This window comes from Tursiops truncatus, chromosome 12 (assembly GCF_011762595.2).
Source record: "Tursiops truncatus isolate mTurTru1 chromosome 12, mTurTru1.mat.Y, whole genome shotgun sequence".
In the NCBI taxonomy this organism is placed as follows: domain Eukaryota; kingdom Metazoa; phylum Chordata; class Mammalia; order Artiodactyla; family Delphinidae; genus Tursiops; species Tursiops truncatus.
This window is the reverse complement of record NC_047045.1, coordinates 46,396,733-46,413,318: the sequence shown is the minus strand read 5'-3', so window position 1 is coordinate 46,413,318 and position 16,586 is coordinate 46,396,733. Positions and strand designations below refer to the sequence as shown.

The window sequence follows — 16,586 nt, the reverse complement described above, 5'->3', positions numbered from 1 at the left end:
GCCCACTTATATCACATAATCAGAAGAAAAACATTCAGGAAAATTACTGGGATTTAAAAAAAATTTTTTTAATAGCACTCGATATCCAGGTTGATTGTGTGTGTAAGTCATACAGACACTGAGTGAATATCTGGCACTTATCCAGAATTGATCAGTGAAAACACAAACCATTTAAGGCTCTAAATGAACTTTTTGCCTTAATTTTAAGTAAACTCTCTGCCTAACAAAATAACATGTAAGTTCTTTGTACTACTGGTCAGAGATAGAAATCTGAAAGACTTACAATAAGTAAAGAAATTTAACTAGTAATAAAAACACTTCCAACATATAAAAGCCTAGGACAAGATGGTGGCAATGCTGAGTTATACCAAATGTTTAAAAAAGAGTTAATGCCAATCCCTCTCAAACTTATGTGATGCAGTAAAAGTGGTGTTGTGAGCAGGGGAAAAACAACTTCTATCATCCTAAATTGCCATCTGTGATAATTATAATTTGATCTCATGAGAACAATGTTTTAGAGACATAATAGTGATAAGCAAGTCATAAAAACCTAGGCAGGAAAATAGGTAAATATAGAGAATGATCTTTTAAAATAGTGATTCTAAACATTTTGGTTTTTATATTCCCATTAAGAAATTTGTGTAAGCCATAGATTCTCTCCCCAGAAGAAGAAAAACACACACATACACTCACATACAAAATTCTGCATGCAATTTGACAGATCCCAAAAAAAGAATATCTAAAACAGTTTATTCTGTTTGAAGAAAATAACACAACGATATACAAAACAGGAGATGCTTGGAAGTTCCCAGATGACATTACCTTCCTGACTGGAGGCACCACATTAAAGGGGAAAGGAATTTGGAGTCCGATACATTAGCATTCATTCTCTTTGTGACTCTGCGCACTTAACCTTTCTGTTTCTTTCTCTCTAAATTGGAAAAAAAAATAGTACGTCATCTGTAGCAGACTCATGGGTGCTTGCCCAGATCCTCTTGGATCCCCCTCACATTTTCAAACCACCCTTTCTCCAGCTTCAACTTCCTTTTGTTTCCAGTAACCAGCTCCACCACGAACACCACCTGAAAGCAACTGAGACTCTTCTTTGGAGGAGCTGCCCTTGGCTCCTGGACCACCGTTGCCCATAGGTAGAGCGAGCAAGCACCTCAGTGTTTATACATCCCCTGGGTAGCCCTTAGCCAATGACTGATGATTAAGGAGAATAAAAGTCCAGCTCATTAACCTCATGGTAGATAAACCTGAGTTGCAGTTTACAATCCAGAGCTCCTCTGTAGGATCAGGCTGAAGCATTCTCTCCTGGATAATTCCTGGAATCCCACCCTTGTCTGGCTACTTCCCCTTCTCTGTCCTGCTATCCCTACTCCTTTACCTGTTTCTCCTAGAAACACTTTCTTAAAAATCACATTTGTGATGACTGCTTGACTCATGTTCTGCTGACATAAGACACCACATTATAGCGCTGATGTAAGAATTAAATAAAACATTATAGGGCTTCCCTGGTGCTGCAGTGGTTGAGAGTCTGCCTGCCGATGCAGGGGACACGGGTTCGTGCCCTGGTCCGGGAAGATCCCACATGCCGCGGAGCGGCTGGGCCCATGAGCCATGGCCGCTGAGCCTGTGCGTCCAGAGCCTGCGCTCCGCAACGGGAGAGGCCACAACAGCGAGAGGCCCATGTACCCCCCCCCAAAAAAAAAAGCATTATAAAAATCCCTAATACAGTGCCTGGAACAGTAAGCATTCAATAAAAGGTACCTAATATTTTTATTCTGAAACTTTAGATTGCTTTCGGTGCTCATAGTCAAAAAAAAGAAAATTTTTCTTTCATTGCAGAATGATTCTGAGAAACATCTTCCTCCTTGTCTAGACTCTTTCTGAGTGTAGTATGATCTGCAGTGACCATATATTATGAAACTTTCTTCTGTGAAAGTTCATACCTCACCTAATTTTTTTTATGTTCACCAAGATTACTTTTTAAATATAGAAACTACTTATTTTACATTTTTCCTTTAGGTAAAAAATATCATGTTGCTACATTCAAATAAAAGTAAGATCAGTTGTGAACCTAACAACAGATCCCCCAAATACATGAAGCAAATACTGATTTTGCAAAGATGCTAAGACCATTCAATGAAAAAAAAATTGCCTTTTCAACAAATGTTGCTGAAACAACTGGATATCCACATGCAAAAGAAAACCTTTCCACATGAATCTGAAACTTTTCTTCACACTATGTACAAAAATTAACTCAAAATGGATGAGACCTAAATATAAGAGCTAAAACTGTACAACTCTTTTATTTTATTTATTTTATTTTTTAAATATTTATTTATTTATTTATTTTGACTATGCTGGATCTTAGTTGTGGGATCTTTTTGTTGTGGCATGCCAACTCTTAGTTGCAGTATGCATGTGGGATCTACTTCCCCGACCAGGGATCGAACCCAGGCCCCCTGCATTGGGAGTGCAGAGTCGTACTCACTCGACCACCAGGGAAGTCCCTAAAACTGTACAACTCTTAAAAGGAAACCTAAGTGTAAACCTTCATGACCTGAGACTAAGCAAATATTTCTTAAATATGACACCAAAAGCACAGCAACAAGCAAAAAAGATAAATTGAACTCCACTAAAATGTGTGCATCAAAGAACACTAACAAGAAAGTGAAAAGGAAACACCCAGAATGGCAGAACACTTAAAAATCATTTGCCTGATAAGGGTCTAGAATCCAAAATATATAAAGAGTTGTTATAATTCATCAAAAGATAGCAGCCCAATCTATAAATGGACCAAAGATTTGAATAGACATTCTCCAAAGAAGATAAACAAATGTTCCATAAGCCCATGAAAAGATGCTCAATATCATTTTTCTTAGGGAAATGCAAATCAAAACCACAATGAAATAGCACTTTACTCCCACTAGGATGGTTATAATTTTTTAAAAGGAAAATGAAAATAAAATGTGGAGACATTGGAAGTCTCATACATTGCTGATGAGCATGTAGAATGCAGTCACTGTGGAAAACAGTTTGGCAGTTCCTCAAATAATTAAACGTGGAGCTACTATATGACCCAGTAATTCCATTCCAAGATATTTACCTAGGAGAATTGAAAACATATGTTCCCATCAAAGCTTGAATACAACTGTTTATAGCATAATTATGCATAATAGTCAAAGCAGATACAACCCAATGTCCATCACTGTTGAGTAGATTAATAAACTGTGGTATATTCATAAAAAGGAATATTATTCAGCTATAAAAAATAAAGAAGAACTGATATATGCTACAATATGGGTGAAACTTGAAAATATAATGGTAAGTGAATGAAGTCAAATATAAAGGCCACATATTGTATGAGTCCATCCATATGAAATGTGCAGAATAAGCAAATCCATAAAGACAGAAAGTAAATTAGTGATTGTGAGAGGCTGGAGGTGGGAGTAACAGGAAGTGACTGCTTAATGAATATGGAGTTTCTTTTTTGAGTAATGAAAACGTTCTGGAATTAGTGGTGATGGTTGCACAACATTGTGAATATGCTAAAAGCCACTGAATCGTACACTTCAAAATGGTTAAAATGGTGGATTTTATCTCAATAAAGAAAAAATATTTAAATAGGCAAGTTCAGGTTATAAGGATATCTTACCAGATAAGAATGACTACTTAGTCCAAGACTTTGCTATGAAGAAAATTTACAAAGTTTGGACAAACTTCCCAGGCTTATTCTTAAAATTTGAGCTATTAGTTTTGCAATTTTCCTATAAATTTCAGCTAATTATGTCTACATTCCTTCTTCAAGTCTAATTTCTTCCTCCTTCAATCTTGAGTGCCATGTTATTTTTTCCTTCCTTCCCTCCTTTCTCCCTCCCCCTCTTCCACCCCTTTCTTCCTTGCTCTTACTGCATGTAGGATGAGAAAGAAGTACTAGAAAACAAAGAACAAAGAGGAGATGAAGAAAAAGGATCAAGAAATGTTGAGAGGATTGAGGGAGTCAATAAAAATAAAGATGAAATATGTCCAGTTGGTTAGAATTGAGTTGATGGCTCCAGTTTAGATGCAGGCAGAACCATTTTTTTCCCATAACTGCAGATCAATGTAAAACGTCAGTTAATTTGGGGAAAAGCCAGGAAAACGGGCTTCAAGGAAGCTATAGCTGGATTCCATCCGGGCAGTGATCAGGACCAGGAAAGGGAACGTGCCCTTGGAAATGGGATAAATGGCAGGTATTAATGTTATTTAAAGGGAGGATCAACATTGCCTGGTGACAAATGGACAAGTCTTGCATGAAAAAGAAAAGATATTTCCCGGGTTGCGGTTTTTAGGAACTATGAAATAAAACAAAATAAAATAAAATAATTGCTATGTAAAATAATCACTCAGCTCCTTGCTTGACACTGAGCCAGAACTCACTGTAGCCATTGCCAAACACAGTTACCAGGCAATTTCATGAATAACAGTTACCTCTTTTACCACCATCATTCCAAAGATAGACAGAGACTTTAGCCCGAACTGAAGTCAAGAGCTAATAACTCAGTCCTGAAGCAGAAGTGACTCTGCTGAGAGAGTGCTGCTCAACCCCATTCAGGTGTCTAGACATTTCATCAGATTTTCCTAAGGGCTGTAATAAGATACTCTTCTTGCCTTGTAGCTCTCCATACTATAGACCCTGCTGAGTGACTGATGCTAATATGTTTATTTCTTATTTGATATGTTGTTTAGAAAAGTAAAAATGCCAGGATAGAGAGTACATATGTGCATGTTATGTTACTCACTTTATTTTTCTCTAGATCAAAACTGCTTCAAAACAAAATTTAAAAAGCAGGGTAAATCTTATCTTTAGTAAAATTTTGACCTCTGGTTGTTTATAAATAAAAGATATTTATATAATTCTAGGGGTGCATATATACATGTAAAATATATTAAAGCTTGAGAAATATATATATATTTATTACAAAGTTACTGTTAAAAATGGAGAGAGAGTATATTTCAAATATTTGAATATTCACTTATTTAGTTAAAATAAAATCACTCTACTCTTATTGAAAGTTACTTTGTTCAACCTTAATATCCAGTGTCTCCGGTAACCTTTATCCTTCACATGTAAATAATCACTTACTTCTCTCTCCATTTCAAATACAAGATAGTCTAACAGTCTTTTTTTAATATAAGACCAATTGTATGTTTGCAACAGTGAAGAAAATAGATTAGATTAGTCCATATATAATAGTAAATTATGTACTACTTTATGTGTATTTGAGAATTACTTCTTACATAGTGTTGTAATAAATACATATAGTAAAAAGGAAAAATATAACATGCAAATCAAATATTAGATGTATATGTTAAACCATAGCTGGTACATAGTAGATACCTACAAATATTTATTACAAAAACGAATGGAAAGTGGTAGCAGTTCTCCAACTTCTCTTCATTCACAAATAAATAAGACATGATTTCTCTCTTTCAATATTCTCAGTGAATTGGAGGAGGCAGACAAATTAGAATATAACAAGATAAATACTATAATGGTTACATGCACAAAGTGCTCTAAGAGCACAAAGGCAAGAGTGACCATCTCAGGCAAGGGCAGCCTCAGTCCAAGGAGGACAGTCAGAAAGCTTCACAGAGAACATCTGAACTAATTTTGAAGGATTGGTATGCATTCACAGGTGGAAGACAGAATAGAATGTATAGAGGCACAAAGGCAAGAAAGGGCTAGTTGGTGGAGTCAGTAGTTGGGTGTAGCTGGAGAATAAGGAGCATCATGGGACACGGAGGATCATGAATTGAGGTCAGATCTTGAAGGGGCTTGTTCAAGCTAAGAAATGTATAACTAAAAACAACAAGTCACGCTGAGAGATTTTAAGGAGAAAAGTATAAAGCGTGAGTGAATTGTGGATGAGGAAGGTTAGGAAGACCAAGTGATAAAACAAAGGCTTAGACTAGAGCAACGGCAGTGAAAATGGAAAAGAAAGGAGTGATTCAAGAACATATTGAGGACGCATACATGGTGATGGTGATAGATTTTTACAGTATTGGCTCCTAATGATTCATGCATTCTCCATTCATACTTTTGGGTAATTCCTTACTATGTTGACTCTGAACTTGTCTATTAGCAAACATGCAAGCAGAGGCTTGAAAAGACTTATGCACTGGGCTCCACTTCTGTTGCTGATGCTGGAAACCCTGATATACCACCATGCGGCCAAGGCCAGGCTAGCTTGCTGGAGACATGTCAGACCCATCACTCCAGCTGCCACCCAGAATTAATTAATAGCAAGAACCAACTGCCAGACACATGAGTGATTTAAATGAAGCCATTGTAAAGTAACCAGCCTCCAGCTGACTTGCCAGTGAGTGCAGCTTCATGAGTGAGTCTCAGTGAAGCCCAGTCCAGCTGAGCTCAACCCAAATTGCTGACCCATAAAATTATGCACAAATAAATGATTGTGGCTTTAAGCCAGTAAAGTTTGGGGTGGTTTGTTACACATCAAAAACTCACTGATTGAGTGATGGATTGGTTATAGCCTTGCATATCACAAAAAGTTGGTTGAACTTTGAGACACTGAAGTAGCAGTAGTTCGTGGGAAAAGCAATTTGGCAAGTATGTGTAGAGCAATTTTTTATTTTTTGTTTTTCATGGGGTTTTTGTTTTGTGTTTTTTTTTTTTTTAGATGAGGAAGAATAGAACTCAAAGGTGAGGGAGATTTTTGAATAATAAAACCTACTTCAAAGGGTTCAAATAAAGATCAAATGCAACAATATACACAAAAACACCAAATGAAAAATAACTGTTACCTTATACATCTGTATATATGCAGACTACATGTAGTTTATTTTTTACTTGACTTTTTAAGAAATTCACACTAGTGGGTATACACACACACAGATCTACATCTGCATCCCATTTTTGGGAGAAACAACATGGAGTGCCCAGTACACTCTAAAACAGCTCTCTCTAAAGTTTCTGGCTACAGGTAGAATGTAATTTTTGTAGGCACATCTCTTTTTCTATCCCCAAACCCAGCAAATTATGCACTTGCTTCTTCAAAATAAAGAGTCCACACAGAGTCACACTCTGTGGGTATAAACAGAACAAGATCTTCCAAGTGTGAACACTAAACCCTCTGAATAAATTAAGCATGTTTGAGGGCTAAGCAAACTCTATTCATTTTCAAACTTTTTAGTTACAGTATTATATTTACCACACAGTGGCCTTGGTGCTGAAGTAACTATTATTTCAGATAAATAATTTATGTAAAAAAGATATGCTATTTAATCAACATTTAATTTCAAAACATAATGTGTAGTGTATAAGATGAAGACAGTATAGTGTCCCAAGGCAAAAGAAATAAAAGCAAAAATAAACAAATGGGACCTAATCAAACTTAAAAGCTTTTGCACAGCCAAGGAAACCATAAACAAAATGAAAAGACAACCTACAGAATGGGAGAAAATATTTACAAATGACGTGACCATCAAGGGCTTAATTTCCAAAATTTACCAACATCTCACACAGCTCAATAACAAAATACAAACAACCCAATCAAAAAACATGGGCAGAAAACCTAAACAGACATTTAATTTCTTCAAAGAAGATACACAGATGGCCAACAAGCACATGAAAAGATGCTCAACATTGCTAATTATTGGAGAAATGCAAATCAAAACTACAAGGAGGTATCACCTCATGCCAGTTAGAATAGCCATTATCAAAACGTCTACAAATAATGAGGGTGGAGTCAAGATGCCGGTGTGGGAAGATACTGAGTTAGTGTCTCCCTGCAACTAAGGTGCCTGATGGCCATTGGTGGGGGACCCTGACACCCAAGGAGATGGGAGGAACCCCCAAGAGAACCAGTAGGATGTGCGGGGACAGAGTGGGGGAGGAGAAGTGGAGGCCAGACAGGATCAGCATCCCTGAGGCCAGGGAGATCAGGAGAGGTAGGTGGGAGGGGCCCTCCAGAAGGAGTGGGAAAGGAGCAGAGGGAAATCTCCTGGCCCACTCACCTCAGGGAGCCTGCAGAGCTCCCAGGCCAGCCCCCTGCCCTCCAAGTTCCCCTCCTCCCCCTGGGTGCATTGGTCCTGGGGGCATAGGAAGAAGGACAAGGGGAGAACAGGAGAGGCAGGTGGGAGGGGCCCTCTGGGACAGGAGAAGCAGGAGGAGCAGGAGAGGAGGGCATTTGCTCCGCCCACTCAAGCTCAGGAAGCCTGCTGGACTCCCAGGTGAGGTCCCCTGCCCTCTGAGACCTGGGGTGGGGGGCATGTCTGGGCCCCTTCTGTTCCTTGAGCCTAAGCGCCACCCCCCACAGCCCCCAAGGCCTTTTCCAGTCCTGTGGGTCCTGAGCATTGGCCCCGCCCACTGCCCAAACCTTTCCCTTGCTGAGGCCCTGCACTCCACAGCCAAGGCTTTTTCCCTGTTTTTCTTTTTTTTCCTCTTTTCCCTCCTCCTTTTTTTTTTTACTACTGTGGTACTATTGTACCTTCCAGTTATTGATTCATCTATATTTTTATATTCTTTACAACATATCTGTTAGTTTCCTAGTCTAATTTTATTTTTTACTTTGTTATTGTTCTCTCTCTTTTTTTTTTTTTTGCCACCACACATGGCTTGCAGGATCTTGGTTCATGAGCTGGCAGTCGGGCCAAAGCTCCTGTGGTGGGAGCTCCATGTTGGAACTACTGGACTAACAGAGAACCTCAGACCCCAGGGAATATTCATTGGAGTGAGGTCTCACGGAGGTCCTCATTGCAGCACCAAGACCCAGCTCTACCAAACAGCCTACAAACTCCAGTGTTGGAAGCCTCAGGACAAACAATCAGTAAGATAGGAACACAATCCCACTCCAAAAAAAAAAAAAAAAATGAGATGGCAAAAAAATATGTCACCAATGAAGGAGCAACATAAAAACCTACAAAACCAAATAAATGAAGGGGAAATAGGCAATCTACCTGAAAAAGAATTCAGAGTAATTACAGTAAAGATGACCCAGAATCTCAGAAATAGAATGGAGGCACAGGTTGAGAAAATACAAGAAATGTTTAACAAAGATCTAGAAGAACTAACAAACAAACAAACAGAGATGAACTACACAATAACTGAAATGAAAAATACACTAGAAGGAATCAATAATAGAATAACTGAGGCAGAAGAATGAATAAGTGAGCTGGAAGACAAAATGGTGGAAATAAGTGCCAAGGAGCAGAATAAAGATAAAAGAATGAAAAGAATTGAAGACAATCTCAGAGACCTCTGGGACAGCACTAAACCTACTAACATTTGCATTATAGGGGTCCCAGAAGAAGAAGAGAAAAAGAAAGGGTCTGAGAAAATATTTGAAGAGATTATAGTCAAACATTTCCCTAACATGGGAAAGGAAATAGTCACCCAAGTCCAGGAAGCACAGAGAGTCCCATACAGGATAAATCTAGGAAAAACACACCAAGACACATATTAATCAAACAAAAATTAAATTCAAAGAAAAAATATTAAAAGCAACAAGGGAAAAACAAAAAATAACATGTAAAGGAATCCCCATAAGGTTATCAGCTGATTTTCTCTGCAGGCCAGAAGGGAGAGGCAGGATATAGTTAAAGTGATGAAAGAGGAAAACCTACAACCAAGATGACTCTGTCCAGCAAGGATCTCATTCAGATTCAATGGAGAAATCAAAAGCTTTTCAGACAAGCAAAAGCTAAGAAAATTCAGCACCACCAAACCAGCTTTAAAACAAATGCTAAAGAAACTTCTCTAGGTGGGAAACACAAGAGAAGAAAAAGACCCACAAATAAAACCCCAAAACAATTAATAAAATGGTAATAGGAACATACATATCGATAATAATCTTGAATGTAAATGGATAAAATGCCCCAACTAAAAGACACAGACTGGCTGAATGGATACAAGAACAAGACTCATATATATGCTGTCTACAAGAGACCCACTTCAGACCTAGGGACGCATACAGACTGTAGGTGGAGGGATGGAAAATGATATTCCATGCAAATGGAAATCAGAAGAAAGCTGGAGTAGCAATACTGGTATCAGATAAAATAGACTTTAAAATAAAGACTATTACAAGAGACAAAGAAGGACACTACATAATGATCAAAGGATCAATCCAAGAAGATATAACAATTATAAATGTTTATGCACCCAACACAGGAACACCTCAATACATAAGGCAAATGCTAACAACCATGAAAGGAGAAATCAACAGTAACAAAATAATAGTAGTGGACTTTAACAACCCACTTACACCAATGGACAGATCATCCAAACAGAAAATAAATAAGGAAACACAAGCTTTAAATGACACAACAGACCAGATAGATTTAATTGATATTTATAGAACATTCCACCCAAAATCGGCAGAATACACTTTCTTCTCAAGTGCACATGGATCATGCTCCAGGATAGATCACATCTTGGGTCAAAAATCAAGCTTTGGTAAATTTAAGAAAATTGAAATCATATCAAGTATCTTTCCTGACAGTAATGCTATGAGATTGGAAATCAATTACAGGGAAAAAACTGTAAAAAAGACAAGTAGGGCTTCCCTGGTGGCGCAGTGGTTGAGAGTCCACCTGCCGATACAGGGGACACGGGTTCGTGCCCCAGTCTGGGAAGATCCCACATGCCGCGGAGCGGCTGGGCCCGTGAGCCATGGCCGCTGAGCCTGCACATCTGCTCCGCAACGGGAGAGGCCACAACAGTGAGAGACCCGCGTACCGAAAAAAAAAAAAAAAAACTAGAAAAGAAGAACAAAGAAAACCCAAAGTCAGTAGAAGGAAAGAAATCATAAAAATTAGAGCAGAAATAAATGAAATAGAAACGAAGAAAACAATAGCAAAGATCAATAAAACTAACAGTTGGTTTTTTGAGAAGATAAACAAAATTGATAAACCATTAGCCAGACTTATCAAGAAAAAAAGGGAGAGGACACAAATCAATAAAATTAGAAAAGAAAAAGGAAAATCACAACTGACACTGCAGAAATACAAAGGATTATAAGAGACTACTACAAATAACTGTATGGACAACCATGAAGAAATGGACAAATTCTTGGAAAGGTATGATTTTCCAAAACTAAACCAGGAAGAATGAAAAAATATAAACAGACCTATCACAAGTAATGAAATTGAGACTGTAATTAAAAATCTTCCAACAAACAAAAGTTCAGGACCAGATGACTTCACAGGTGAATTCTATCAAACATTTAGAGAAGAGCTAACACCCATCCTTCTCACTCTTCCAAAAAACTACAGAGGGAGAAACACTCCCAAATTCATTCTATGAAGCCACCATCACCCTGATACCAAAACCAGAAAAAAAAATCACAAAAAAAGAACATTATAGACCAATATCACTGATGAACATAGATGCAAAAATCCTGAACAAAATACCAGCAAACAGAAACCAGAAACACATTAAAAGGATCCTACACCATGATCAAGTGGGACTTATCCCAGGGATGCGAGGATTCTTCAATATACGCAAATCAATCAATGTGATACACCACATTAACAAATTAAGGAATAAAAACCATATGATCTTCTCAATAGATACAGAAAAAGCTTTTAACAAAATTCAACACCAATTTATGAAAAAAACTCTCCAGAAAATGGGCATAGAGGGAAGCTACCTCAACACAATAAAGGTCCTATATGACAAACCCACAGCAAGCATTATACTCAATGGTGAAAAACTGAAAGCATTTCCACTAAGATCAGGAACAAGACAAGGATGTCCACTCTCACCACTCTTATTCAACATAGTTTTGAAGTCCTAGTCACAGAAATCAGAGAAGTAAAAGAAATAAAGGAATACAAATTGGAGAAGAAGTAAAACTATTACTGTGGATGACATGATACTATACATAGAAAATCTTAAATATGCCACCAGAAAACTACTAGAACTAATCAATGAATTTGGTAAGGTTGCAGGATATCAAATTACTGCACAGAAATTTCTGGCATTCCTATAAATCAACAATGAAAAATCAGAAAGAGAAAGTAAAGAAACAATCTCAGTTACTGCAACAAAAAGAATAAAATACCTAGGAATAAACCTGCCTAAGGAGGCAAAAGACTTGTACTCAGAAACCTATAAAACAATGATGAAAGAAGTCAAAGATGATATAAACAGATGGAGAAACATACCATGTTCTTGGATTGGAAGAATCAATATTGTGAAAATCACTATACTACCCAAAGCAATCTACAGATTCAATACAATCCCTATCAAACTATCAATGGCATTCTTCACAGAATTAGAACAAAAAATTTTACAGTTTGTATGGAAACATAAAAGACCCCGAATAGCCAAAGCAATCTTGAGAAAGAAAAACGGAGTTGGAGGAATCAGGCTCCCTGACTTCAAACTATACCACAAAGCTACAGTAATCAAGACAGTATGGCACAAAAACAGAAATATAGATCAATGGTACAGGATAGAATGCCCAGAGATAAACCCATGCACATATGGTCCCCTAATTTACAACAAGGGAGGCAAGAACATACAAAGGAGAAAGGACAGCCTCTTCAATAAGTGGTGCTGGGAAAACTGGACAGCTACATGTAAAAGAATGAAATTAGAACACCACCTAACACATACACAAAAATAAACTCCAAATGGATTAAAGACTTAAATGTAAAACCAGACACTATAAAACTCTTAGAGGGAAAACATAGGAAAAACACCCTTTGACATAAACCACAGCAAGATCTTTTTTGACCCACCTCCTAGAGTAACAGAAATAAAAACAAAAATAAACAAATGGGACTTAATTAAACTTAAAAGCTTTTGCACAGCAAAGGAAACCATAAACAAGACAAAAAGACAACCCTCAGAATGGGAGAAGATATTTGCAAATGAAACAACAGACAAAGGATTAATCTCCAAAATATACAAACAGCTCATGGAGCTCAATATCAAAAAAAAAAAAAAGAAAAGTCCAATTAAGAAATGGGCAGAAAATCTAAATAGACATTTCACCAAGGAAGACATACAGATGGCCAAGAGGCACATGAAAAGATGCTCAATCTCTAATTATTAGAGAAATGCAAATCAAAATTACAATGAGGTATCACCTCATGCCGGACAGAATGGCTATTATAAAAAAATCTAGGGCTTCCCTGGTGGCGCAGTGGTTGAGAGTCCGCCTGCCAATGCAGGGGACACGGGTTCGTGCCCCGGTCTGGGAAGATCCCACATGCCGCGGAGTGACTGGGCCCATGAGCCATGGCCGCTGAGCCTGCACGTCCGGAGCCTGTGCTCTGCAACGGGAGAGACCACAACGGTGAGAGGCCTGCATACTGCAAAATAAAAAAAAAAAATCTAGAAATAATAAATGCTGGAAAGTGTGTGGTGAAAAGGGGACCCTCCTGCACTGTTGGTGGTAATGTAAATTGATACAACCACTATGGAAAACACTATGGAGGTTCCTTAAAAAACTAAAAATAGAACTACCATATGACCCAGCAATCCCACTATTGGGCATATACCCTGAGAAAACAATAATTCAAAAAGAGTCATGTACCACAATGTTCACTGCAGCACTATTTATAATAGCCAGGACATGGAAGTAACCTAAGTGTCCATCGACAGATGAATGGATAAAGAAGATGTGGCACATATATACAATGGAATATTACTCAGCCATAAAAAGAAACAAAACTGAGTTATTTGTAGTGAGGTGGATGGATCTAGAGTCTGTCATACAGAGTGAAGTAAATCAGAAAGAGAGAAACAAATACTGTATTCTAACACATATATATGAAATCTAAAAAAAAAAATGGTACTGATGAACCTAGTTGCAGGGTAGGAATAAATATGTAGACATAGAAAATGGACTTGAGGACACAGGGTGGGAGAGGGAAGCTGGGGCGAAGTGAGAGTAGCATTGACACATGTACACTACCAAATATAAAATAGTTAGCTAGTGGGAAGCAGCAGCATAGCACAGGGAGATCAGTTCGGTGCTTTGCAATGGCCTAGAGGGCTGGGATAGGGAGGATGGGAGGGAGGCTCAAGAGGGAGGGGATATGGGGACATGTGTATGCATATGGCTGATTCACTTTGGTGTACAACAGAAACTAACACAGTATTGTGAAGTAATTATACTCCAATAAAGATCTATTTAAAAAAAAGTCTACAAATAATAAATACCAAAAAGGGTCTGGAGAAAAGGGAAACCTCTTACACTGTTGGTGGGAATGTAGATCGGTGAAGCCACTGTGGAGAACAGTATGGAGGTTCCTTAAAAAACTAAAAACTAAAAACTAAAAACAGAGTTACCATATGAACCAGTAACCCCACTCTTGGGCATATATCCAGAAAAGATGAAAATTCTAATTTGAAAAGATACATACACCCCAATGTTCATAGCAGCACTATTACTAATAGCCAAGACATAGAAGCAACCTAAGCATCCATCAACAGATGAATGGATAAAGAACATGTGGTGTGTGTGTGTGTGTATATATATATATATATATATATATATATATATTTCTGGTGGAATATTACTCAGCCATAAAAAAAGAATGAAATAATGCCATTTGCAGCAATATGGATGAACCTAGTTATGATCATGTAAGTGAAATAGGTCAAGCAGAGAAAGACAAATATCACATGATATCACTTATATGTAGAATCTTAAAAAAATGATTCAAATGAGCTTATTTACAAAACAGAAAAAGACTCAGAGACACAGAATACAAACTTATGGTTATCAAAGGGGAAAAGGGGGAAGAGATAAATTAGGATTTGGGGTTAACAGATAGACACCACTATATATAAAATAAATAAACAAGGACCTACTGTATAGCACAGGGAGCTATATTCAATATCTTGTAGTAACCTATATGGAAAATAATCTGAAAAAGAATATATATATATATATATATATATATATATATATATATATATGAATCACTTTGCTGTACACCTGAAACTAACACAATATTGTGAATCAACTATAGTTTAATTTAAAAAAAAACAACAAAAAAGATAAAGACAGGAAACTGCTTCATGTAATACCAGTGTTTACTTGGGAGAAATGGGCAAAACCAGAAATGCTTTTTAGTCCTAATATCCCCATCATAACAAGGCCAATAATTAAAGTTAAAAGATGTGCATTGTAGGTAAGAATTTTCAGTCATGTTGTATCTACTGTCATGGACAATTTAGAAGAAATTAGATGATCTAATTTAAGGCAGCACACATTATTTATCATAATTTTGTCCTTACCTTTTTTTAAGTCAATAGCTGGCTCCAAACCTGTTTTTCTCCTAAGTGTACTTCTGTACATCATTGCCCAGTTGTGACATATACCCTAAGTAAAGGGATTCCTTTACTTAGAATCCCTCTTCCATGAATATTGAAGATTGTAGCTTTTATTTTTTCTCAGCCTTTGAATTTTTGTATTTTACAAAATTGACAAGTGAATATACTGTTTGTAATCACTTTACTATATATCATAGTTTGACTAATAATCACTAGTAATTTTGATGAAATACATTGCTTTTTAAATGTAATATTGAAATCAATAACTCTTTTAAGAACTCATGTAATTTCCTCAAGCTAAACAAGATTAGTTTTGCTTAGATCACTAATTTTGTAACTTGTCACTGAGTGGAATGGATACTATGCCTACTAACTGCAGGTTGTGGTTCTAAGGCTGTGTGTACAATGTATTTATTCCTCATCCCTCACTCTGCTTGAAAGCTTTTGAGCCCAATATATCATCTTTACCGAACAATTTATCAATTGGAGGAGATGAGTAAATGTTACTCTTTCCATAACATATTGCTTTTGGGTGCCAGTAAAGGATAAAGAACGATAGAATAACGTAATAAGTAAGTAAACATTAGGTCAAGAGAAGAGGTAGTTGGTCAGATCTAATGAAAGGTTTAAAATGGTACTTCTTGAAGTTGGACCATTTGCACCAGAATTACACAGGAAATATGCAGATACCTAACTCAGAACCAGGGAATCACTGCATGAAATGGATTTTATCAATATACTGTCATAAATTTCTCCCATCAAAATAAGAAAAATTGGCTTTTGGAAGATATGAGGGAGGAAAATATGTCTCAGCCTAAGCCACAGTCTAAAACCTTAGAGACATAATAAAGGATCCGTCAATGAGATTATGATTTAGCATTGGCTCATTGAGAACAGAGTGTGGAGGAGAGAGTTGGAGGAAGGAGGAGGGGATGAATATGGAGGGGAGGCTGAGGAATGAGAAGGTGATCATAATCTCTTGGTAGACTCAGCTGTGTTTTCCTGGTTTTTCACATCATGGCACATGTAGAAAATGATAATGTTATATCCAACACACTGGGGTAAACAGATGAATCTTCTGATAGACAGGGGTAAGCAGACCAGAGACTCTGAATGCCCCAAAAGAGACTGAGGGGGATCAATGCTATCCCCTTGGGGACACTCTGTTGGGAAACTCCTCCAGGGAGCAGCCATCACTCTCTAGGTTGGCATGTACATCACTACATGGTGTTAGCAATGCCTGGGCACTGCCTGCACCTTCTCTGCTTTGAAGAATAGG

General features: G+C 37.4%; 1 long non-coding RNA gene across 2 annotated transcripts in view; it reads right to left on the bottom strand.

The window, feature by feature from the left end:
• Positions 1-739: 739 nt before the first annotated feature.
• Positions 740-16,586, bottom strand: part of LOC141276017 (uncharacterized) — a 45,579-nt gene continuing 29,732 nt past the window's right edge. For both annotated transcript variants that reach the window (XR_012324795.1, XR_012324796.1), the window contains exon 5: positions 740-931. This is a non-coding gene — a long non-coding RNA (uncharacterized lncRNA). The remainder of the gene's footprint in view (positions 932-16,586) is intronic.